The sequence below is a fragment of the Periplaneta americana genome, chromosome 11 (genome assembly GCF_040183065.1).
Source record: "Periplaneta americana isolate PAMFEO1 chromosome 11, P.americana_PAMFEO1_priV1, whole genome shotgun sequence".
In the NCBI taxonomy this organism is placed as follows: Eukaryota; Metazoa; Arthropoda; class Insecta; order Blattodea; family Blattidae; genus Periplaneta; species Periplaneta americana.
Window position 1 is genome coordinate 53,149,690 of NC_091127.1, and position 26,054 is coordinate 53,175,743.

The 26,054-nt window shown below is 36.0% G+C and overlaps 2 protein-coding genes across 11 annotated transcripts in view; one reads left to right on the plus strand and one right to left on the minus strand.

The window, feature by feature from the left end:
- The window catches only part of LOC138709004 (PIH1 domain-containing protein 1-like), a 181,248-nt gene that overhangs the window by 87,657 nt on the left and 67,537 nt on the right, over positions 1 to 26,054 (minus strand). The gene's annotated exons all lie outside the window — the stretch shown is intronic.
- MRP (Multidrug-Resistance like Protein 1) overlaps positions 1 to 26,054 on the plus strand; it is a 246,098-nt gene that overhangs the window by 20,243 nt on the left and 199,801 nt on the right. The gene's annotated exons all lie outside the window — the stretch shown is intronic.

Consider the following 26,054-nt stretch of genomic DNA (forward strand, 5'->3'; position numbering starts at 1 on the left):
AGTTTCAGTACAGTAAGTCTGCGTTTCCATATGGTTCGAGTCCCGGTGCCAGAGAGAATTTTTCTCCGTTCTATCGATTCTTCACCATATGGAAACGCAGAATTACTGTACTGAAACTCCATATGTACTTCGGTACATCATAGTAACACAGTTTAGTATATACAGTTGTGAAGCTTGGGATGATTTTTTGCAAATCTCGCGATAGTTGCTAAACGCTTGGAGCTCTGTGAGTACTAGGAACAATAGACTGTGTCCCTGCCATCGTGATCTAATACAGGCCGTAAGGCAGACCATGTAACTGGCTTAACCTAATCACGAAGGGCGGCGTTCAACCATACAAATTAGTTGGAATGCATAAAAAGTAACATATATTTCTCTAAAATGTAGTGTAATTGCATTAATAAAATTTAAAACAAAGATTATGAGACACTTCAGACATAAATCACTTGCGAGTTAAGATGAAATATTATTTTTGGTGTGAAAATTACGTTAGTCGTGTGTGTAATACTTGTCTTTATTTCGATTAAATATTGCGAAATTTTTGTACATTCATTTATGCACGATTCAATAATTTTCAGTTGCACCGCACGGATATTTAGATATGTTGAAATTATAGGTTATGTTTACTGTCCCAATGCCCTGCCATTCATATGGAAATATTATAGATTATGTTTACTATATCTTATATTCCTAAATTCGCAATTATACATTATAATTACGCATAATGTCATGTATGATACTCCGCACATTCAATTTGTCTGTATTTTAATACTACAATTGAGTATTGAATTGTTGTATTTATCTACTACCTAAGAGACAAAGTAACAATCGTACGTAGGCTACACTAATTTCATAGGAGTGGTATGATAAATTTTGTCTTTATTAAGGAAGGTAGATGTGCTATATTAAATCACAATATAAATTCTTTTTTATTAAACTTCAAAATAGCTTCCATTCTAAACTTAAAATGTTGATGCGAAAAGATTATGTTAACATGAAAATTCTCTTCACATTAAAATAAGACAGTTTTGTAATTATTTCTTCCACATAGGCTATTATGCAACAAGAAATAAAGGGAACTTATGGACACATTACACTAAATAAAACTTAGCTATGATATGCAATAAAGTTAGAATATAATAATTCACTGAGCTCCATACACTGAAATAGAAAACCCGAACATACATTACGGCCTGGTCTAGATCGAAAAGGCATTGACCGTGCCGTATTTCGCATTGTTGTGAAAAGTTGTGTAAACTGTGAAATGTTCGTTATCGGTTGTAATAACTGTAAATGGCTAAAATACAATAATTTCAATAATAATATGGGAAAAGGAGACCTTTGTAGCACTATAAATTCTAAGAAAAAGAGGTCAGAGTTATCCTTCTTCCGAAAGATCCAGGAAGGTGAGTTTATAAAATATAATATATACTTTATGAAAATAATATATAAACCTTATGTATTTCGTATTTCAATAGTGGAAGGAAGGTGTTAACTTTTCAAAAGAACACGATATCAAAAGTACAATACATTTTATCGTCTGCTAGGGAAAGAATCTGTGATGAGGCGATAGTAGCGATCCTGGTGGTGAGCAACTATCTATGGATGCATATTTCAACTGTCTATGTTTGCATATTTAGTAAGTATTGAGCTTCGCAACTGTATATACTAAACTGTGAAAGTAATATAAAATAAATATGATTGACTGTATTTCTATCTTACTAGAGGTGATGCATTTTATATACTGTATGAAATGCATTTTAAAATGATGTCGAAGCTCTACAAAAAACACGCCTGGTTAGTCTGGTGTTTATATCAGTGCTCTGTAAAAAGTTTAAGAAGCTATTTAAATACGCAATCGACTAATTTAATCAGTGAGTAATTATTACTTGTAGGTCTACGAAATTTAGGCGGTTTATGTAAAATAAAAGGATACTTAACACCGGCTTTTTGGAACAATTTTACACCAAAGGATTGATCATATTCACTGTGTTTTACATAACAATATTAATATTTTTAAGTTGATGCCTCTATTAACATTTAATAATATTGAAAACTCCATAAGTGACTCATTTTGTCATTTCGTTTTATGTTTTATGAAAGTCAATCTATGTTGAAACACAGCAGGTGTGGTGTATACAATGCTTGTGAGGACAAAGCATATAGTTGCTTTTGTTTTGAAACTCCCTTAGTCACGGACTTACTGGTTTTTACCGCTATAGAGTGTGTTCCCTGTAGTCAACTGTTGATAACACGCAAGTCACTCTTACAGTAAAGCAAGTTATATTTAATTTGTTGCTGATATGCCAACATGTTTTCAGAGGGCGATAGTTAGATAAATAAATCCGTTAAAAATAAAAAGGGAATAGAAAATAATAATTTATATCGGCCTAAGTATGAAATGATTAAGGTAACCATTATGATGCCAGACAAAAAGAGCATGCTTTCAGTCTTTCAATGAATGTAAAGAAAATTGATGATTTGAGAAAATGTCAGGGATATTTACCTAATGAGGAGGGAATTCACAATTTCTCGAAGAGTGTGTATGATTGAAACAACTGAAGAGAAATGAATTGAGGATCTCCATTCCTGAAACATTTTCTGTATAATTTCATGAAATATTTTTTTCTCGTGTGTCTCAGCAAAACTTATTATAATCCTGTCGCTCTTATTTCCGGCAGCCAGTCACATTGCAGGTCGGCTACGTGTGCGTCTTGTCATTCGCTGCTGATGACGTTATACACTTCCTAAGGCTCGATAAATACTTAATACAATCGCCCGCTTTTTCGTTGGTGTTCGCAGAAAGCACACGAGGACGTTATTTGCCGCTCAATTATTTGCTCAATTACAGTGCGTTTGATTTATTATCATAGGAGCTACGACATGATAATGTTTAACGGTGCGGCAAATAGATTCGTCGTCTGGTAGCTCGGCAACGAAAGAACGAAAATGGCGAACGATACTACCTACCTAGACTTTATAGAGCCTTCACTTCCTAAGGCGTAAGCAAAGAGGAGGAGTCACGCCGGAAACAACAGAGACGCGAATATAATAATTTAAATATTTATAACATTTTGTGTATTTAAACAATGTCATCATCATCAGTTAGCGCTACAACCCGGGGTGGGTTTTGGCCTCCTTAACAACAGCCTTCCATCTTACTCTGTCCTTCACCATGTTAGTCCATCCTCTCACTCCCATAATTTCAAGATCTTTGGATACCCCATCTATCTATCTCAGCTTTGGTATACCCTTTAACATTCTAATAGGAGTGCATGTTTCAGGCATCCTGTTTACATGTTCCACCCATCTCAGTCTCTGAGCTTTTATAAATTTTAGAACATCTTGACCTCCTATCAGGTTAAGAAGTTCATTGTTGGAGCGTATCCTCCATCCTTGGTGATAATTGACTGGGTCAAAAATTCTACGCAGATCTTCCGTTCAAAACTTCTTAAGGAGTTCTCTTCTTTCTTTGTAAATGTCCATGTCTCTGAACCAAAGGTAACCACAGGACGAACTAATGTTTATATAAATTCTAAATTATAGACATCAGCTCAAAGAATCTGAGTGACCACAAGGGTCCTGAATACAATAAACATGTACAATATAATGTGATGTGATACATTAGAGAAAAAAGAAAGTTAATTGTCTAAGGCAAATATAAGTGGATTAATTGAAATACAGATGATGATGATGTAATATTTGAAGAGAATCCTTGATAATATTTATGACAGACATTATATAATCAAAAAGAATGTGAAGTTCCTTAAGATAATTCCATGTGAATTTTGAAATAGAACCTCTACTGCCAAACAGCAAACCAATGACAGACCATTGTTTAAGAGGGACGTTGTAATTTTGAGAAAGATAAGGCAGACAAGGTTCATATATGGACTTCTTCTCATATCAACTTCGGTGGCCTGATTTAGGTTTCTTTCGAAACGGATAGTAGGGCCAAGAACAAGAGCCCGTTTTAAGTGTCCGTTAATAGCAATAATGTTTGCCCGTCTGAAAGAATCATCTGATGATACACAATGTACTTCCTCATGAATTTCCCAATTTAAAGTTTTTAAGGATGTCGCCAAAGCATGTCATACATGATGATGTCTAGCATTGATCAGCAGCTCGCCTTTAGGGCATTGTCCAAGCACGTGTCATTCTTGATAACAAATTTAAACAATGTAAGTAAACAAATTATTGCAGCACACATGCTACTTTATAAATGGTGGAGTCTGGACTCATTGATTTTCTTAATATAATAAATAATCCGTGGCGCTACAGCCCATGAAAGGCCTAGACCGACCAGCCGGCTGCTGGCCTCACGCCTACATGCCGAAGCAGAGGTGGACGAGTATCCAATCAGAATGGAGGTATCGTGTGGTTAGCACGATGATCCCCCCAGCCGTTATAGCTGGCTTTCGTAACCGGATTTAGCTACCTATCGTAGCTTCCCAAATGCATCACGATGCTAGGTGGGCACCGGTCCCATACACTAGCCGAAATTTGATTATAAAATTTCTTCCCCCATGAGGACTCGAACCAGCGCGCATTCCCTAACGCGAGTCCTAGGCAGGATGCCTTAGACCACGACGCCACGGTGCGGGACTTCTTAATATAATAACAACATATTATTCATTACTAGGGCTAGGATTTTGATGACCCATAAATCATGAAAAAAGTCCTAAAAACAATGCATTTATGACCTAAAAATCTTTCAAAAATGCCCTTAAAATGCCCTAAAATTGATCTTATATAATTTTCTTAGTAGGAAAAAGAGGTTTTGTACTACTTAATATTTAGACTAGTAATTAAATTAAATTTTACATAATTTTTTCTAAGTAGTACACTTTAATTATTTTATCTGCGTCGGCATGTGGACGTGAGGTCAGCAGTCGCCTGGTCGATCTTGGCCCTTCATGGGCTGTATCACCATGGATTTACTTCACTTTTAATTTCCGTGTAGTCTACCACAAGGCCACTCTTATCTGGAATTAGCAGGTATAGAGGAGTCTATATTGAAGAGGTGGTTGGACTGATCCATTACGTTGGGTGTACTACGTTAAAAAGGCAATATTTGTGTAGAAAAACGATTAAAATATTATACAAAATAATGAGTATTAATGGACAAAATATGTAAATAAAATATAAAAGGAAATAATACATTATTTTACATTAATAATGGGGACTTATGGCCAAAATTAAATGAAAATGCCTAAAAAATGACCGAATAAAACAAAATATGCTCTCATGAGTTGAAACAGGCAAAAAATGCAAAAATTCTCTAACAAATATGTCTTAAAACACTCAGTTTATCACACAACACATAAATACTAAAGCAGCTATGTTTCTGGCTTACTAGAAAAAAGAAGCAATTTCATCAAAATCCTAGCCCTATTCATTACTTTTTGAAATCCCGGAAGTCGTTAACATTTTAACTTGTCTAGCAGCAAATTTAATATTCTATACAAGTTAATGGCATGCTTCCGTGACTTATTCACTCAAGACTTAACTTTGAGAAGCAAACGTTTTTACAAATACATCTTTTTCCCCCCCACAAGTTTACAATTCTTGACACGGGGTTTCGAAAATAACCGATTCAAATATAGACGAATGAAAACTTTATTTCTTCAATTGATTCAATTGTTTTATGTTCCCTTACACATAGGCTGCATATGAATTATTGTTTCTTTTGCTGTCGGTTCCATCTCTCCCCCACCGACATAGTAGGCCTATAAATCCTGCCGGGGGGAAGTCTGAATTCAACATTTATTGGTAGAAATTTTTGGAAGAACCAAAAAGAGATGACGAGATTCCCTCTTCGGAGAGCAGGCCGCTGGTCTCGGACTAAGAAAACGAAGTAGGGTAAAGTTGCCTAATTTCGTGATACTCCTAATTCCGTGATACGTTTTATTTATTCACTGAATGTCACGAGGTTGGGTATCTTGCTAGGAAATTCGCCGATGTCTCAAAAGTAGGCGAAAGATGCACTCTTTCGAGAAAGATGTCTGGTGCTATGGTCGAACGGCAAAGCTTTGACTGATATTCAATTTTAAAAAAGTATCACGGGTTTAGGGGTATCATGGAAATAGGCAACTTTACCCTACTTAAGGAAACTTGCCATTTTGTGCATAACGTATTTCTACGTATTTATTGGGAAGAGAATTTCCAGTGCAGTGCTGAAGAGAGCCGTCGCTTAAACCACCGAGAAGAACTAGGTCTCATCTCGTATGTGAGAATTGCATGCGTCATCATGATAACAGCGCAATCACACCAACCCGATATTATGACACCTAGATAACAGATAAGAAAAGTCCTTGTCATTTCATCCCAATAAGCATGTACTGTATACTGAGAAAGCATCTAAACGGTAAAGGCCCATTCACAATGAAAATTAAACATAACCGTAACATAAACACAGAAGTTTGCGCCCAGGCTAGCAAATGGGATCATTCACAATGATTCACATAAGCATTGACATAAACATTACCGTAAGACGTTAACATGAAAGTTTGCAAACTCCAAACTTTCATGCTTATGCTTACGTGATTTGCAAACAGAACACAATCGTGGAGCGCTGAAGTATACGACAGGATATGAGGAAATGGCGTCGTTGTTATGTTTCCATGGTTACCAAGTATGTTTGCGGTTATGTTTATGTCCCATCGTGAATGATGGTATGACTTCTTGATTTTACCGTAACGTTTATATTCTTAAGTTAACGCTTATGTTATGTCTAATTTGCATTGTGAATGAGCCTTAACTCGTGTAATGTTGTTCCTAATTGAAACAAATGAGTGGAGAATAATTTCATTTTTAGGTGCTGTAGGACTGCATAATTAACCCTTCGTTACTCGCGTTAAATTTCGTAACACCAGTACTCACCTGGATTACAATGGTAATCCACATTTGTTTTTGTTTACAGACATGGTTTAAACATTGCGATTAGATTTAAATGTTAGGAAATAATATTCTTTTCAGTTAGGCCTATAACAGTAATGAGAATGGTTATTTTACGCATTACGGAACGTATTAAATATAAATAATAATAATTAATAAGAGAGCTGTCGCTTAACCAACCGAGAAGAACTAGGTCTCATCTCGTATGTGAGAATTGCATGCGTCATCATGATAACAGCGTAACCACATCGACCCGACATTATGACACCTCCACTTTTGAGTTACATGATAACAGATAAGAAAAGTTCCTTGTCATTTCATCCCAATAATCATCTACTGTATACCGAGAAAGTAACCAAACGGTAACTCAGGTAAGTAATGTTGTTCCTAATTGAAACAAATGAGTGGAGAATAATTCATTTTTAGATACTGTAGGCCTGCATAACGAATTTTGTCGCAAGGAGCATATTCTTATCTCATAATAGAATGTAATAATGAAGTATTGGGACCAATTTCGAGACCCACGGAAATACACGTATTCGGGCTGTGTGATGCCGAAAAAAAAGGAAGTTTTTCACATGTTATATGTCTTTTTGCAGCGATTTCGCCCAAATTATTCGAAGGATTTTAGTATTTACAAATACATTTGTCCGGAAATGGTGTATGTGAAATATTTTTACAAGCTATTAATATATATTAATTAAAAAATACATAAAAGCTTGGCTGTTTACTCAAAATAAACTCTGAAATGTCAGTTTCGAAAAATACTTAAGCTACTTACAAATGGTTTTTAAGGAACCCGTAGGTTCATTGCCGCCCTCATATAAGCCCGCCATCGGTCCCTATCCTATGCAAGATTAATCCAGTCTCTATCATCATATCCCATCTCCCTCAAATCCATTTTAATATTATCCTCCCATCTACGTCTCGGCATCCCCAAAGATCTTTTTCCCTCCGGTCTCCCAACTAACACTCTATATGCACTTCTGGATTCGTCCATACGTGTTACATGCCCTGTCCATCTCAAACGTCTGGATTTTATGTTCCTAATTATGTCAGGTGAGGAATATTCTTACATAATATGAACTGATAAATGAAACGGTATAAATAACTGTTTCAGGAAACTTACTGTCTAAAGAATTATGCCTCCCAATTTAGAGCTAAAAGATATTCGTAATAATTGCTTTGTATAGTTAACGTACGCTTAGCCACTATGGATAAAGCAGTAAAAATAAGTAAATAAAACAATTGCAGTCAAATTAATGTACAGTTTTAAAAAAATAGAGATCACCTGCCCGAACGTGCCACTATTAAGTTATAGGCCTGTACGCTGATCTATGTACAGCTAAAAACTAGATATATATTGATTTTTAAATTAGTTTTGAAGTTAAATATCGTATATAACTTCATTCATTCATAGTGGTAGGTCTTTCACTGCAAACCCAGTATTCCCAAATATTTTCTATTTTCTGCCTTCCTCTTTGTCTTCTTATATCATGCATATATCTTAATGTCGTCCATCATCTGATACCTTCTTCTGCCCCAAACTCTTCTCCCGTTCACCATTCCTTCCAGTGGATCCTTCAATAGCCAGTTTCTTCTCAGCCAGTGACCCAACCAATTCCTTTTCCTCTTCCTGATCAGTTTCAGCATCATTCTTTCTTCACCCACTCTTTCCAACATAGCTTCATTTCTTATTCTGTCTGACCACTTCACATGTTCCATTCTTCTCCATATCCATATTTAAAATCTTCTCTTCACTTCGTCGTAATGTCCATTTTTCTGCTCCATACAATGCCACACTCCACACAAAGCACTTCACTAGTCTCTTCCTTAGATCTTTTTCCAGAGATCCGAAGAAGATGATTTTTTTTCTATTAAAAGCTTCCTTTGCCATTGCCATCCTCCTTTTGACTTCCTGGCATCAGCTCATGTTATTGTTTTAGTATACCATAAGAATTTGAAGCTGTCCACTTGCTCTACTGACTTATTTAGAATTCGCAAGTTTACCTACCTTACTTTTTTCCTTTGATCATGATCTTCGTCTTGTTTGCATTTATCTTCGTCCCATACTGCTCACAGCTGTCATTTAGCTCCAGTAGCATATCCCTTAGTATCATCCTCTCTTCTGCTAACAACGTCATATCATTAGCAAGTCTTATGCAATTTACTTTTCTTCCTCCGACTATCACTCTTCCCATGTTCTGAAAACAGTTCTTCACTAAATCCTCCAAGTAGGCTAGATGTTGAATCGGATAGGTGATAAAGGAGATTCTTTATATTAAAATAGCTTAAATGCAACTGAAATCCATGACAGAGATAAATTTTGAGCTCGATGGAGGAGAAAATTTCCTCTTTCCTTAGACATCTCCCTCAATTCATAAATGTGTAATTGTTGCGACGAATGTTTGCTGAACGCATAGTAGTCACACTGCTTGCCATCTATGTTTTCACGTGAACCAATTACATTAACAATCCTTACTCTTTAAATCTTTCGTTCTCCCAATTGTAGGCTATCTTTAAGAATAAGAAAAGCGGTTGGGGTTAGATTTTCTTCCCTTTCATTGACTTTCTTAATATTCACTGTTGTTCCATTCTCACTGGCGCTTAGAGCCTGGAATAGAAATAGTTCAGCGGACCAATTCGGAGTTCCCAGAAAGTATGGTGTTCACCTAAATCATTCTCAGTTTCTTCCTTTTATTATCGCAGCACACTGTTGCCATTACGTTCAAGGCTAACAGGTTGGGAGAACATATTATTAGTACCTCGTACTTGCTTTTCATTCAGTAGTGGACATGTGAGGATGCGACTACAGACGGTAACACCCAAGCCTCTCGCCAATCCAACTCTCATTTGCTCGAAATGTACGTACCTACATAAATTAATTACAGCATTCAACTTTCACTAGTGGTTTGTGCAGCAAGTGCTGCAAACTAAGTTTATTAGACGTGCAAATAAAACTTTTTCAGATTTATTTTCAATGAAAAATACCAGATATTTTGAAAGTTATTTGCTTCCATAATAGTGAAACATACTCCCTCTGAATGGTTTTTATTTCAAATACTTTTTCTTGAACCTATGTATCCTATGTCTCTCGAGTTTCAACGCGAAAACGCAAGTAACAATGTCAGAGCGAACAGTTTTTCATGTGGGAGTAAAGCAATAGCTATTTCAGGTCATAGTGGATTGTAAAAGTCAAGTTTGCTATGCTTTGGAACAATAGACATAGCATTTTGGTATAGCTGCTGCATATAAAGATTGAAATGTAGAGGGTAAAATCATTTTATCCTGCTAAGAGATCTTGCTGAAATGATCGAGAGATTACAAAATTTTGTAGGTCTCTTATTTTATCAGTCTTTCCTTTGAAACTGTAATTTTTGCACTCTCTCTAGCCAATACTGAAGAAAATGACGCATATAAATATCTACACCACACCGCCATTATGAAAAAGACTCAACCCCACTTGGTTAATAGCTATAAAAGTATTTGATTTTTAATAACAATATTATTATCTTATGTAAGTTATATATATATATATATATATATATATATATATATATATATATATATAATAGCCGCCACTCAGTAAATTGTAGAAATGAAGATCTAATTTAACACATTCTCTATATCTACTTATATAACCCCAAAACGTTTCACTTTCATATCATCATTATAGCATTAATATGTATAATTAATGAAAAATAATCACATCATGGCATTAACTATAATGAAATTTCATTGCTAATGGTAATAATGTAATCAAACCACTTCAAGTTTTGTACATTTCAATATCCAATACACAGCTGTACTCAGAAAATTACACACCGCAGAATCAGACCTGTAAATTAGCGAGTCTTCAAGTTTTTAATAACCAATTGAATTTGAACTCTAAAAAAATCTCTAAATATGTCAGCAATCCTGCAGATTATGACCTTCGTGTAATAGCTATTGTTTATTATAGTGTGTGTTTTGTTTTATTCTGAAATCACGGCCGTACTAAAATGCAATTAGTTCTCAAAACTGAAGAAAGATGGATTTTGGAAAATAGGAAAATAATGTAGGAAAATAGATATTTCATTGGAAACTACTATTTTTCTGAAAAACTTTGGATTCCAAGCTTCAAAATGAGGGGTCATTTATTAAAATCCGTTCAGCCGTTTTCCCGGAATTTCAATTACCAGTTCAAATTATATAGATTATTATAAATTCAGATCAATTACTAAGAGTCCTGAGCACCAGCCGGATTGCCAATAAAGAAGTCAACATGGCCATATCACAGTCTAGTATATACAGTCACGAAGCTATATACGTAATAAATATGCAGCCATAGATAGTTGCTAACCACTAGAATCGTTACTATCGCCTCATTACAGACAGTGCGAAATAGTACCTGCACAGTCTATTGTTCCTAGTACCCTCACAACTAAAGCTTTGTGACGGTATATACTAGACTGTGGCCATATTTTTATTTATTTTATTGGACTATTTTACGACGTTGTATCAACATCTAGGTTATTTAGCGTCTGAATGATATGAAGGTGATAATGCCGGTGAAATGAGTCCGGGGTCCAGCACCGAAAGTTACCCAGCATTTGCTCGTATTGGGTTGAGGGAAAACCCCGGAAAAAACCTCAACCAGGTAACTGTGGCCATATTATGATGTTACTTTTTTAATGAATGAGCGCCCGTGAACCAGGTTCCCTTTCTTAGGTCTACTGCATCGTCGTCTCATCTCTATTATAGTGTCCTTCAGGAAAGATTTTCCGGCGCATTTCCGCTTCCTTCGCCATTCGCCATTACGTCACAATTCCTCCGTAATTCACAATCATTATTATCACTGGTGCAGCAGTAATTGATAACTACTGCACCGTATTTTCTTTTCAGGAAGACCAACTAGACGAGATCCGTACGGTGAACATTCCGCGGAGTAAGAAATCTGAAATTCTTGGACTATTTTATCAACAGTAATCTCACTAGAGGTTTTGATTTATCTAGAGAAAATCAAAACTCGAGTAGGATTTAATTGACTATTACACGATTAGAAGAAAGTATATAAAGATTAGAAGTAACGAAGTACTCCAATACAATAAAATATTAATTGACTTACGAAAATACAACTGACTTCAAATGTATTATTGTACCATCCCAACATTACAAATATTACGCTAGTATATGGCAGTAGTGTGTTATGGTTAGCTGTTTTCTTGTTATCAGTTGTGCCAACTATGGAATCTTCATTGAACTCTGTGGACGGTTACTGGTCAAGAAGGCTTTGTTGATTCAGTTTCATTTTTATTAAAGCAGTTGCATTCCACTTCAGTTATATCGATCCCAGTAATCAACGTCACTTGACAGATGATTTTCAATAAATCTTAGTATTAAACAATCTCTGATACGTGACTACCCATAATATCACACAGCAGAAGCTATAACATAACCTAAATATAAAAAACAAGTGTTTGAAAAGTTATAATTAGGAATGGTGAAATAAGAAAAGTTTTAATTAAGGATGATGAAATAAAAAATGAATATGAATAATTTTAAAAGAAACAATTATTGAAAGTACAATTTTCAAATTTGAATGTTTTAATGGTTGGTGGTTCAGTTGATATTATATTGGACGTGTGCATAAAAGAAGTGAACTCGTTGATGTACATAGTGTATCCCTCAATTTATTCAGGATTTCCGAATGGTGCTCTTAATTTATTTGTAAATAGGGTTTCAGGGAAGATGCATAGCTATGATCAGTGATCTTTATTAATTCTTGTTCTTGAATGCCAATGTGAGTCATATTTGAAAGTGCTGTGTATCGATACTGGAGTGTTTGTAATTTTCTGTTTTTTTTTTTTTTTTTACGTCCAGACCAATGCAGTTTGAAATGTTGGCAAACAAAGAAACAAATGCTAGGGACGCGATAAAATTAAACAGATGCTAGAGACGCGATAAAATTGTGCGATAAGCAGCCATGATTGGTTGAAAGACGTCCTTTCGTACCGTTTTATTGGTCAAAAGTAGTGTAAGATAGTAAAAGTGGAATAGTCAGTGCAAATGAAAGAAGCAATTATTTATTTATTTATTTATTTACTTATTTATTTATTTTTTAATTTATTTATTTACTCTGGTGAAGTTAAGACCATCAGGCTTTCTCTTTCATACCACCAGAAATGCAATACAAATTTAAGAAAAATTATACATCAACATGCAATTAATATAATGTAATAACGTGTGACAGAATGATTGTTGTTGTTTAGTCAACTGTCTGACTCTTTAACGAATGACTAAAAAAGGCGGCGAGTGAGATGGTAAATGAAACGGTTGTGCAGCCCGTAAAGTGTAAAATAAAATGTGCTAGCCCGTTAAGACGTACTTTACGTACTGTATATACATGCACCTCTATTAAAAACAATCTTTACGATTCAAAATATCATAAAGTGACTTTATTACACACAATGTACGAATACAAATCTGGAAAAAGTAGTCAGTATCAAAAGAAAAACTAATGCTTACCCATAGATAAATGCAGAGAAAAGGCAAATGATCACAATGATGGCTTATGCAAGTGAGGCTGTTACATTTATTCCTCTCTTTATTTTATATTATATTATATTTTTATATATCTAAAATAAAAATACCGGTACTAAAATGCCAAAAAAACTACAAAATTTTTGGGGACAGACATAGCTTTTAGGAATTTGTGGAATCGACTAGAGTTCAGTGTTGTCCAGAATTTGCACTGAAATATAAAACTTACAATCCGTACTACATTCTTTCATAAACGATTAAAAATTGCATATCTAATGTCGACAATTTGGAATAACTGAAAACTGGTATATGAAACAGTAAAGTCTAATCAGTCTTAAGATAATGTCATACCGTTCGTTGGCTTGGAACATAAAACGAATGCATGGTAATGCAGAAAGATAAGCACGTTACAGTATACTATAAAATTATAGATCAATACCGCATGAGCGAGTAACGTTACAAAGCACACAAACCCTGAACTGCAAGTCACGGCCTTAAATTAGAAATTTAATCTAGATCATTTTTCATACCATCTGGATGAAAGATGAGTGATGCATTTTAAAATTAATTGCATATGTCTCTAATTATAAACGCTTCAGAATCTTATGGAAATCTAAGAGAAATCGGGACAAATTAGGCACCTTAAGGAAATAACTTTTTACAAGTAGTAATTATTTGGAAGGGAAAATAATCTGACGAAAATGACATATATTGCTTTTGAACTGGTGTCTTTAAACTCTAATTGTAGTATATGGGGTTATTAAGGGGAAGTTTACACCTCATGCATTTTGTTAAGACATTCCTCCAATCTTCCTACAGAACTGCGCACGAGATCGGATGAGTCTACTTACGAATTATAGGGGAATGGGTTAGTTTTTGCCTTGAACTCGGTAGACACACGCCCGACCTTCCCTTCTACTTTTACCCCCTCCATAGAAACGTTGTTCCCGTACTGCACATCGCGAGTGTCTTCACAAAATGCATGAGCTGTATATTTCCTAACCGGCAAATACTGAAATTTTAATTTTTTACATTATCTGAATATACGGATCTTTCTGCTTAATTTGATGTTTGTTTTATTAAAATATTCCAATATTTACTATTTTTAAATAATTTTAAAATAGTTGTTTACGTAACTAGGACAGAAAGTGATACTTTTGTGTACGAGTAAGGCGTTTACGGACTAGGTTTTAGCCCAGTCCGGAATTTCGAAACGAGTGCGCGAAAGACACTTTCGTACTAGTTACGTACAATATTTTTTGACACAACTACATGGAAATAATTTGAATTAATTTACTCATTAATTAATCAGAGACTATTGAGCGTATGCCTGCATATAGTGGTCGTAAAATGTATATTTAATCTGAAACATGAAACAAGTACAAATTTTAAAGCCTGTTGTTAATATTCTCCACATAAAAATTAAACCTGCATGCCGCCAACCGAACAATTAGACTTAGGGCCAGATGTATGTATAACAATTAATCTCAGACGAAGACATCCAATTAATCTTCAGTTATACTTACCTGCGAATATTTTGATGTATTAATAGGCCTACTAACTTTAGTTTATTGCGTCTCCACTTTAATTTAAATATAACTCATGAATATTCTCAAGTTAATCATATTAACTGAAGTTTACAGAAAATATTTCCTAAAGAAACAAGAGAAAATATTCTCCTTATAAGTAAAATAGTGAAGTTTATTTTCATTTTATTTAGACAGCATTTTCTTAATTTCTAAGTTCCGATTGTACTGAAGTAATGTTATACAAACTTTTAATATTTCTATAGGTTAAGTTAACTTACAAATTCATACATTTATTTCCAGGTTTCTTATTATTCTGATATATTATATGCTGACATTGATATTGAATTTTGCCGTGTTTCTCCCGTTTATCACGAGCGAGAAAATCCGTTCATTGAATTCGGTGACAGTTTAAAACGAGATTTCGGTTATCAATATTTGTACTGGAAGAACTTGATCAAAGATTACGTTCTCAGATACAACTACAAACATAACGAAATCAGGCTCTGAATCCAATGTTAATGATCCCTCTCACGCGTATTGACAAGGATATTCAAGAGAAAAAGATGATTCTTTTCTCTCTCATTGGGGAAACAGTTGAAAATCAACTGGCTTTACACACGAATTTCATTAATATTTCGAGATTTTGCCACATATTTTATGGCAAATAACAGTTACTATTGAATCTAGTTTACATGTTCTTAAGTTAATTTTATACAACATATTTTAGAAACTGATCTCAAGTTATTTACTAATGATCAGTTAAAAATAAATTGATTTGATTTGAAAGAGGAGAATTGGGAGGACAAATGTAAAAGGTACGCAAAACGCGTCCTTGCAAGGGGTTCGGGGCTGTAAGAAATTAAATATGTGAGCTCCAAGCCTGTTGGCCACTAGTCTCACTCCGGATAACGCTGCTCCACTGATGGAGCTCTAGAAAATTTTGAAGGGGAAAACCGAAAATGGACGTAACTTCTTAGGTACCACATACGCGAGGGGGACGGAAATGTGATCAAGGTGATCATGGAACGGGACGAGGAGATGGCTGGTGTAAATCTCCACATTGAAATGAACTGTGTCATTTCGCAGTGCTGGAGGAGTCGAGAAGACTCTGTCGTCTGTTGTTCGATGACAAGGCAAGTGAAGACCGTCAGAAGAGACGCCGCGAATTCTGAATCTGCAAATTGAAAGGTTCCCTGACCTTTCGCATTGCGACTACATGAGTGACCTTGCACATGTATTTCGTAATTTTATAGACTCTGAACTAGGGCATTACGTCGTTTGTTAGAAAAAAAGGGGAATTTATGGGGAAGGGCATATAGGTCCGTGGCCCATTTCTCTTAGGACTCATCCCGACATTTGTCTTAACCCCTTAGGAAAACCACGGAAATACCTTAGGCAGGATGAGTTGTCTCAATATAAGAGACTAGCCAATTTGGCTTTTAGGAAGGAGGTCGGTTGATTTATGGATTTATGATAGATGTGATTATTAATTAATTTATAGTAATTAAAGGGGATATGGGGATATGAATGTAGGTCCGTGGCCCATTTCATTTAGGTCTCATCCCGACATTTAGTGACTTTTATACAGCTGGGCATTAGAGAATCGGTTTCTGACACTGATCTAACGGAAGTTGTAATCCCGGAGAGTCTTAAGTGGAATTTGGAATGGACAATGGCGATGTCAGGACAAGCTTTCTCGGGTAAGTCCGTTTCCGCTACTATTTGTTAATCCTCACCTATGTTTCATGTCGTCCTCGGTGGTCTTATGTTTATCATTCCGAGCGTTGGATCCGAGGTTCGCGGGTTGAAACCTGGTCGAGGGCGATGGATTTTAAAGGGCAATAGAAACCGTAATACGGCTTCATCCGAGAGGAAATTAACAGCTGGAAGATCTACAGTATGTTTAAAGAATCCTGTCCTTATTGGATGACTTCAGGCAAAAGTTGGGCGAACATGTCTCACTCACGTTGAATTTTAACGTTGAATAACGTATGCAGTTAAGAGCGTCGTTAAATAAAATATTATGACTGCTACTTACATTTTTCATTTAATGGCACTGTATATTTTTTATTCTTTTACAGAAATATTTGGCTAATGTATTAAACTTATTATTGACTCGTCTTCCGAAACCTTTCTAATAATTTAATCTTCGTTTCACAGACGAAAAAATTCCCTGTGTCCAATAACACAAGAAGCAAGGACGTCATTAATATCTACCACAGAGACTAGATGGATTCTTGTATTTGGAATGTTGTTGTACATCTTTAAGCTTATTTAAGCCTATTATTTATGTATGCATTGTAGATTACTGAGATATTATGTACCGATACAGTCAACAGCTTTCCAGCTATGAATAGACCTAACAATGACTAGTACAAATATTGTCTTTAAGCTGTACTTCAAAATATTCGATTTATTCTGCGGTTTAACAGTTGTGTATATAGATATAGACAACGCGGAATCGTGTTCGATTCCTGGTTAAGAAGTAAGCATAGGAATTTTATGTAGTATATCTCTTCACTAGTTCTGCGTTTTCTCATGTGGTATATTTGCGTTGATCACACTCTAGAGAACTGTCTTCCTTTGGTATATTTTATTAATGACAGTTGACACCTCTGTTTTCATGATGAAATGAAAAAATCCCGCGGCCTCTATACCGCGGACGCAGAAGAAATTTTCTTCTTTCAGAAAATTTACGTTTCATAAAACCGATCATGTTGGTTCCATAGAACGGTAGTTTATCAAGAGTAATCTCACGAGAGGTTCTGATTTATCTAGAGAAAATCAAAACTCGAGTGGGATTTAATTGACTATTACACGATTAGAAGAAAGTATATAAAGATTAGAAGAAATAAAGTACTCTAATACAATAAAATATATATTAATTGACTTACTAAAATTCTATTTCATTAACGTTAGTTTCACTAAAACGTTTGAACGGAGCAGCCATTTTCAGTTGACTATCTATGCGGTAAACAAATGACGATCGTAAAGCAAATTTTTATAGTACTGTAAAGAGTTTGCAGTTTGAAATGTTGGCAAGTAAAGAAACAAATGCTAGGGAAGTGATAAAACTGTAGCGATAAACAGTCATGATTGGTTGAAACTCGTCCTTCCGTACCGTTTTATTGGTCAAAAGTAGTATGACATAGTAAAAGTGTAATAGTCACTTAAAACTTCAATTCTGTGAAACTCAATGTGTGATATTTCTTTTTTGCTTATTGATCTATACTCGTATTACATTGGTTTCATGATTACAGTTTCTTTCGACTGGTCTGTCCATCTATTAGTTCCCCTTCAGAAAAAGGCACGGACTGGGACTGTCATAGCACTCAGGCCGCTTGGGTGGGCCCATTGTACTACCTGGGTAAGATGTAAGCTCTAAAGGCCTCCCGCGCAGGTTTTTTTTGTACAGATTCCCCTGCAAGTCATCTCGGAACTCTCCTACAGCTTACATGATCCCTTTTACATTTACACGTAATCCTCATCGCGGACCCTCATTCTCGGTTCCGCGAGTTATTACGAGTCCAGTGGAGAACCTACGGTGTATAACACTACCACTAGCAGCGAATGACCACATATACACGGAGTCCAAGTTCGGTGGCGGCTCGTAGCAGACTCTACATCGGAGCAAACCCAAAATATAGATAGGAAAGAAACGGAGATGATGATGAAAGAGGGGAAGTGTAATTATGATGGCAAAATGAATCCGAGGCCCAACGATGAAAGTTACCCAGAATTCTGCTTCAGTTGGTTGAGTGAAAACCCCGGAAAAAAATCTCAACCAGGTAACTTGCCAGGATTTGTGGTTTGTTTCAGAGGAGATGAGAAAAGTCTAACAGTTGTAAGTTCTTCATAATTTCCGCCTCCCATCATTCAATCGCAGAATTATTTTAAAGTATAATAAATAATAAAATTGAAATGAAGTATTTCCTTCAGAAGCAAGCTTTCAGATATTCTATTCCACAGCGTCCTGAAATATCCTAAAGTCTGTTTCCGAACAATAACCGCGAAAGTCTAAAATACGATATGAATTGTTTCCTCTTCAAGTAGTCGCCTCGTTAGGATAGGACTCACCTCTGCCAAGTTTCTGTCTTCATTATTTATTTACGAGGCCATGTATAAGTTATCGATTGTATAGCGCTAACGGAGAATTCTGCAGAATGTTTCTTCCTGACACACTGAACAGCGTGTGATAGTCCTTGCTTTAAATAAAGTTTTTGCCCCAGAAGTGTTTGTCCTTATTTATATAATAACCACTCATTGGTGAATTCAGAGGATCGATATGACTTCACTGCTTGTAAGTAATGTTACGCTAATTTTAAGACATTTATGACAGGTTTAATTAAAAAGTATTAAAATTAACGTGACCCTTCTTTTAAGTTAGCCTATACTATAGGAATCCTCTCCCATGAAAAAATATTTCTTTACATTATGTGTTAACATAAACCATGCATGCTAACTATAATTTTATTCACTCTTTGACTTTAAAATCAGTAATTAAATGATATACCATGAGGAAGTATGTTGTATTCATCAGGTGCGTATGAAATAATAATAATAATAATAATAATAATAATAATAATAATAATAATAATTTATTTTAGCTGGCAGAGTTAAGGCCATAAGGCCTTCTCTTCCACTCAACCAGAAAAAAGTATACATACATATGAATGAACTTACAACTATGTCCTACATCCTACACTAGTATATTCACAAAGTAGTTGTTCACCTGATCATACTAATAAATACTGTATCATATTTCAGATTTGCTCCAGTAATTAAAGTCTTGTGACGTAGAACAAAATATATTTTCAGAGTACAAATATTGTTTTTTTTAAACCTAAAAGGAGTATTTCTTTCAATAAAATGAAAATGTTCATTGTTATTTGTTATAATGAGGCTAGAATCATATTATAATTTTATTGTATAGACCTACTTTGTATTTTTATATGTATGGCTAAATTAATTTAGATTGAGAGTTACGAACTTCATAATTACAAATTATTGTTTTTTTTTATTATTTTCTTGTTCTAAAGCTGTGGACGATTGGAGCATATGTTTGGTTACCACCCGGCTATACAGCGCATGCATTATGTTCAGACACTCCCCCACTCTTCCTACAGACCTGCGCACGAGATCGAATGAGTCTACTTACGAATTATATGGCAATGGATTAGAATTTGCCTTGAACTCGGTAGACACACGCCCGACCTTTCCTTCTACTCCTACCCCCTGCACAGAAACGTTTTTTCCCTACTGCGCATCGCGAGTGACTTGACAAAATACATAAGCTGTACAGGTTTGTCGTTCTGCTTCAATGCCACCGAGAGACGCTCTATTACTTTTCACCCGGTAGAGATATAGTCAAGACTAATACAACTTAACAGTTTTGGTACCAACTTCCTAGCTCTAATTATAACAGAGTTACAACATCGACATAAATACAAACATCAGTATCAGCATGGTTTTAGACCAATTTGGTCTGTTAATTTTTTAAAGCTGCTGAGGTATAACATTTATATTTAAGATGAAACAAAACTCGAAATAAAAGTTCTTTCTACTGATTGCAATGTGGGAATGTTAATAGCTTGTGTTTGCTTGTAGCGACACATGCAATGTAGCGTGGGAATGTTATTAATAATATTGTGTTTATTCGTAGTGAATTTTAAGACATTTATGTAATGCACATTACAATTTGACAACGCTGCCTAAACTGTCAAGGTAATGTTAGTCACAGTATAGTGTTCTCTTAGCAGGCGGCCCGGGTTCGAGTCTCTGTATGGCCTGGGATTTTTTTTTACGAACAAGACCGTAGTTGGAATTTTTGCTGAGGTTCTCCCGTTTCCCCATATAGACATTTCCATCATTCCTAAAACTCTCCTATTTCGTTCTCATTTCATAGCACTTTTGCGATTGTCGGCTGGCGACGCACGGAAGGGATTGGCCAAAGAGCGTGTATGTTGGGTTTCTAAACGGAATCTGGATTCCCAGCGGACTTTGGTTCAGTCTGCTGGTTGGATGAGACTGCTCCTAGCTAAGGGGTTTGGCCAGAGTTGCCAACCGTTGTCACCTCAAAGTCGCCAAATAAGATGTCAAATGTCGCTAAAAAGTCGCTAAATTCAATTTACAAGTAAAAAAAAAAAAGCATATCTAAAGAAACGGGTAAGATTAACAATAGGAAAAAAGTATCGCAATTTTTAGAGATGTAGGCTAAATCATCCATATCCTCCACTTCTATCTAGCTGTTGACGTGGAAGACAAGGATTCATATAGGCCGGAAGTGCTACGTATATACTCATCAGTATTTCCAGTCTTTCGCAGAATACTTTCAGGAAATTTGGTACTTGTAACTCTTTTTTCCCGAAATCCTCAAGGTGTTCCTGACGTGAGGTACGGCACTAGCACTTTATATATATTATGTTACATAGTTTTGGTTTCACTAAGTTAGACTGGCTGAACAGGCGTTCTATCTCAGCATTCGAACAGGAAAGAGAAAGTACGGCCATAGCAAACATAGCTATTAGACTTAGCCCCGACACAATATTATTGTACTGATACATTGTACACTGATGTTAAAAGGTATCTGACCTTACTAATCGATAGTGATCGATAATTTGTTGGTGTAAGTGTGACTTCTTTAGTTATTACTTCAATGAATAGATGGCGAAGATAATAGTCACTGTTGCCAATCTAAGATAAATATACCCGTGTCATAGAATTCAATTTTTCATTCCACTCTGCTGATTGTAAAACAACACTGAGTTGGCTGGAAACCGCTAATATTGTCTGTTAGAAGAATAATTTATGCTTGATCTATAAAATAATTTCCCTGACACTTTTTAACGGCTCCCAATAATGGTGCCAACTATTGAGAACTAGCGGAACTCTTATAAAGTTTGTCAATTTTTCGTATTTTTGGTTCTGACTTATCCCGTGGTTGGAAAGTTCGCTTACACGATCATAAAATCATAGGTCAAATATTTTTAACGTCAGTGTACATTGTACTGATACACCTCAACCCAAAACTTTACTGTTGATGAAATACTGCATCATTTAACGACGCCAAGAATTCGGCATAGGATAGATGCCATGATACGTTGTGCAGGGCTGTTCTTATGAACTTTTACAATTGTACCAAGGAAAATATTTTCTCTGTAATAATATTAAAAAATGTCAAAACATAAAATTATTGTTTCCACATAGCCCTACATCTTATTAAAAATTTGTAAAACGACAAAACGTAAAAATCGCTAACTACGTCGCCAAATGATTAATAAAAAAAAAAGTCGTTGATCGCTATTTCGTAATTTTTGTCGTTGGACACCCCCTCAAAATCGCTTGTCTCTAAAGTTGGCAACATTGAGTTTAGCACAATGAAGCCTTGGTTTTTCTGAACCGACGCATGCTAGTTGCGAGGTACAAATCCGGACTACGTGAAAGATAGTGAGGGGTTTTTATAACTGCGAGGTGCGAGGTCTGCGTACCTCGCAGATATAGAAACCACTCACTATCTCTCGTACAGTCCGGATCTGACTCGCAACTCGCATGCGTCGGTTCAGAAAAGCCAAGGATGATTCAGAGTTCCCACCTGGGATAGTCGCAGTGCAATGGGTTCTCCTCCTCTCCAGGAGAATAATAAAAAATAATAGTGGTATTTTATCTGAGTTTTGGAAATGGAGATTAAGCACAAGTGAATTAACTCTTAATTTATCAATTTTTCCCTTCGTAAGATATAGGCCATTATGCTATAAATAAACAGCAGTACAAGGAAAGAAGTGGGACGAGATCCAGTTGTGTTTGCTAGTCAGTGAACCTTCACTTCTCTTGCCTAGCGTAACCGCTAAAGAAACAATATTCTACTGTTTGTTGATTGGTTCCCAGCGCTCAGCTGTGTGTGACTTGATGAAGCGAAGTCCTGCGTGCAATGAACTCTGTCCCATATCGCAGATCGACCCACAAACAAAGTACGTATGTCGTATCCCAGTCATTAGTCTCGTCCAATTTGTATAAACTACAGATTAAAGTATCTTCAATTTCATTTTATTACCGTAAAATGAAATCGGTTAAGAGGACTGGAAAAAATATTGCGACTCATTATTAATGAAACCAGATTTGGTTTTGCTTTTATCGTTATTGAAATTCTTACACACAAAAGTGTCCAATACAAGAGAGCCGCCACGAAGACTTCTACAGTGAAACCTCTCCTCACGGACACCCCCAAGATACGGACACTCCTCATATACGGACAGATTTTTATGTCTCAACTAAAATAATATAGAAATAATGATAAATTTAACTCTCGTTTACGGACACTCTCAAACACGGACAGCTGTTTCACAGTCCTAAAGCTTGTTTTACCTCCTGACTGTGGACAAAACTTAGATTTCAAGATGTGTTACAAAAATGGAAAATTTAGTACAGAAATTCCTTAACATGAAAGGAGACAATAAGGGTCTCGTAGGCTACCACTAGCCCAGCCGACTACCCCTTGTTAGCTGGAAGCAGGTGGATAAAAAAAAAAGTCATTAAATTTAACCTGTCTGATGAGTCCAAGGTTTCAACACATGAGAGGGTTATTAAGATTATTCTTTTCACTTCAATCAGTTGTTCTGTTTCGAGAGACAGGGCACCTTAACGTACAGGTTAAGTTGAAAACTGTAAATTACAGTACTGCATAACTGTAGACCTAGAATAAAACTGCATGACACAGTACTGTATTTTCCTTTTTCGGTCTTATTTAGCCACAGCAGAAATGCAATTTAAAGAATTTGCAAAGAATTTACTGTTGTGTACTGTATCTAGAATTAAACTACAGTAATACATTTTATTTAAAGCGGGAAGGGATACATAATACATATTATAAATTTACTGTTAGATTGGGGAGCCTCCCTCCCAATAAAGGACATCTCCCAGATGCGGACAGATTGTTACGTCCCTTCGATGTCCGTAAATGAGAGGTTTCACTGTACACGCAATATATCTACTACTCAGAGTGAAGGAGGAATGAAGTGCTGACTTCTTCTCGTTTGCAGTGACGGATTAGTAAGTTATTATAGCGAATGTCCGAGAGAGTAGAACGTTAATTACCCGCTCTACTACACTGGGGAGCAAAATTAAAGCAACAAACGCATAAGGTACAGAAAAACAGATACAATTCATTCGAAGTAAATCAATATAGACAATATGACATTGCACACTAGCGAACTGTGATTTATTACATACAGTCATAAATTTACTGTGGTTTGTTGAATTGGTATTTGAATTTTCCCTTGCGCAAACATAAATAACACAAAACAGAAGTAAGAAAATTAATCGTCTTGATCTGAACCTTTGGCTACACGTTCAGAATGTGGAGTAATGTCTGTAACAGCAGCTGTGCTGAAAGAATATCATCTGAAAGAGATGATCTTGCTTTCAATTTAGCAGCGTTCATACGTGCATGATATGTATCATAATGCCGTTTAATGTTGGCTCGAAGAAAGCCACTTAACATCTTAAATAAATTAGGCAGTTTACAGACTCATCATCTGTTTTACTCTTCCTCCCATTTCACCAGAAATCTCCGTATTTTTGGAAGTGGAAGGTTTAGACACAGCCATTGTTCCACCACTGCTGCCGCTTGCTTGTACACACGTAAACTGGTACCAAGGGAGGGAGGTATGCTCTGCGAACAGTATATCACACCGCTTGAAGGTCATGAATTACGGAGATTCACGAATTCTTCTTCGACCAGCGATGTCCTAGGATATGGGATAGAAATAAAGATGACAATGACGACAAAATTAATCCTTCGACAAAAAGACTAGAAGTTATCGGCATTTGCCCTGAAGTGAATTGAGGAAAAGTTTTGGAAAAACCTCAAGTAGGCAACTTGTCCCAACGGGGATTTTATCCCATGCCCGTTAGTCTTGTGTATGGATGGATGGATGGATCGATGAGTGGGTGGGCTGATGGATCTATAAATAGAGATCATACTTCGTAGGGCCTCTTCTAAGTCAATATTTGAAGTTCTTTGACCTATTGATCGTTTATTTTCCAAGTGCAGTAGCTTAGTTGTTATATTTTAGTTTTCGAAATGTCAATAATAAACATGTCGTCTTTCCAAACCAATATATATGCTTACGTTAACGTAACTTTTAATTTACTCATTTGCATTCTACTTCAAGTCGTCCTGTTTGAGCATATTGTTACCATAATTCCTATTACATCTTAAGTTTCGAGGATTAAAATCCTGTCTCTGTAAAGACTCAGCCAGATTTCTTATTACTATGAAGATATAATTCTAGTAATCATTTCCCCGCCATAATTGTATCGAGTGTGACGAATCTTCATTATAAAACACATTTCGCTTTCCAGTACTATAACCGTGGAATGAGGCCCATTGTGTTCGGGTAGCGAACAGAAGAGGCGTGAGAATGGACTAACCACTAGTCTATTCTGTTCATTATGATGCAATCTGCGGTACTGAAATCTTAGTATTACATAAACTTACAATCTGTGTTTTTGTCCATAAACTGTCTTTCTGTACATTTGCCTGTATAGAATAGTTGATGCATTTTCGTCTGCCCCTCACTTCACCTCCCAGAGTTAGAATCGAGAGAGTACAGTCTTAGAAAAAAGCTTTGTCACACGGATACTTTACAAGTTCCAGAAAGGAGGCAGTGCGCATGATCAGAGGACTACTCTGCCTATCCATATAATTACACTTGAGAAACGACTTTTCACTTGAATACATCTTCAAAATCAGTCCGACATATGAGGTACCAGGATGGAAACGGCGATGTAACGTTTGCAGTGTGGTCAATTCCAATTCTATTTTTTTTATTTTAGTAGGTTATTTTACGACGCTTTATCAACAGCTTTGGTTATTTAGCGTCTGAATGAGGTGAAGGTGATAATGCCGGTGAAATGAGTCAGGGGTCCAACACCGTAAGTTACCCAGCATTTGCTCATATTGGGTTGAGGGAAAACCACGGAAAAAACCCCAACCAGGTAACTTGTCCCGACCGGGAATCGAACCCGGGCCATCTGGTTTCGCGGCTAGACGTGCTAACCGTTACTCCACAGGTGTGGACTCCAACTCTATAGCTTTGTTACTAATAA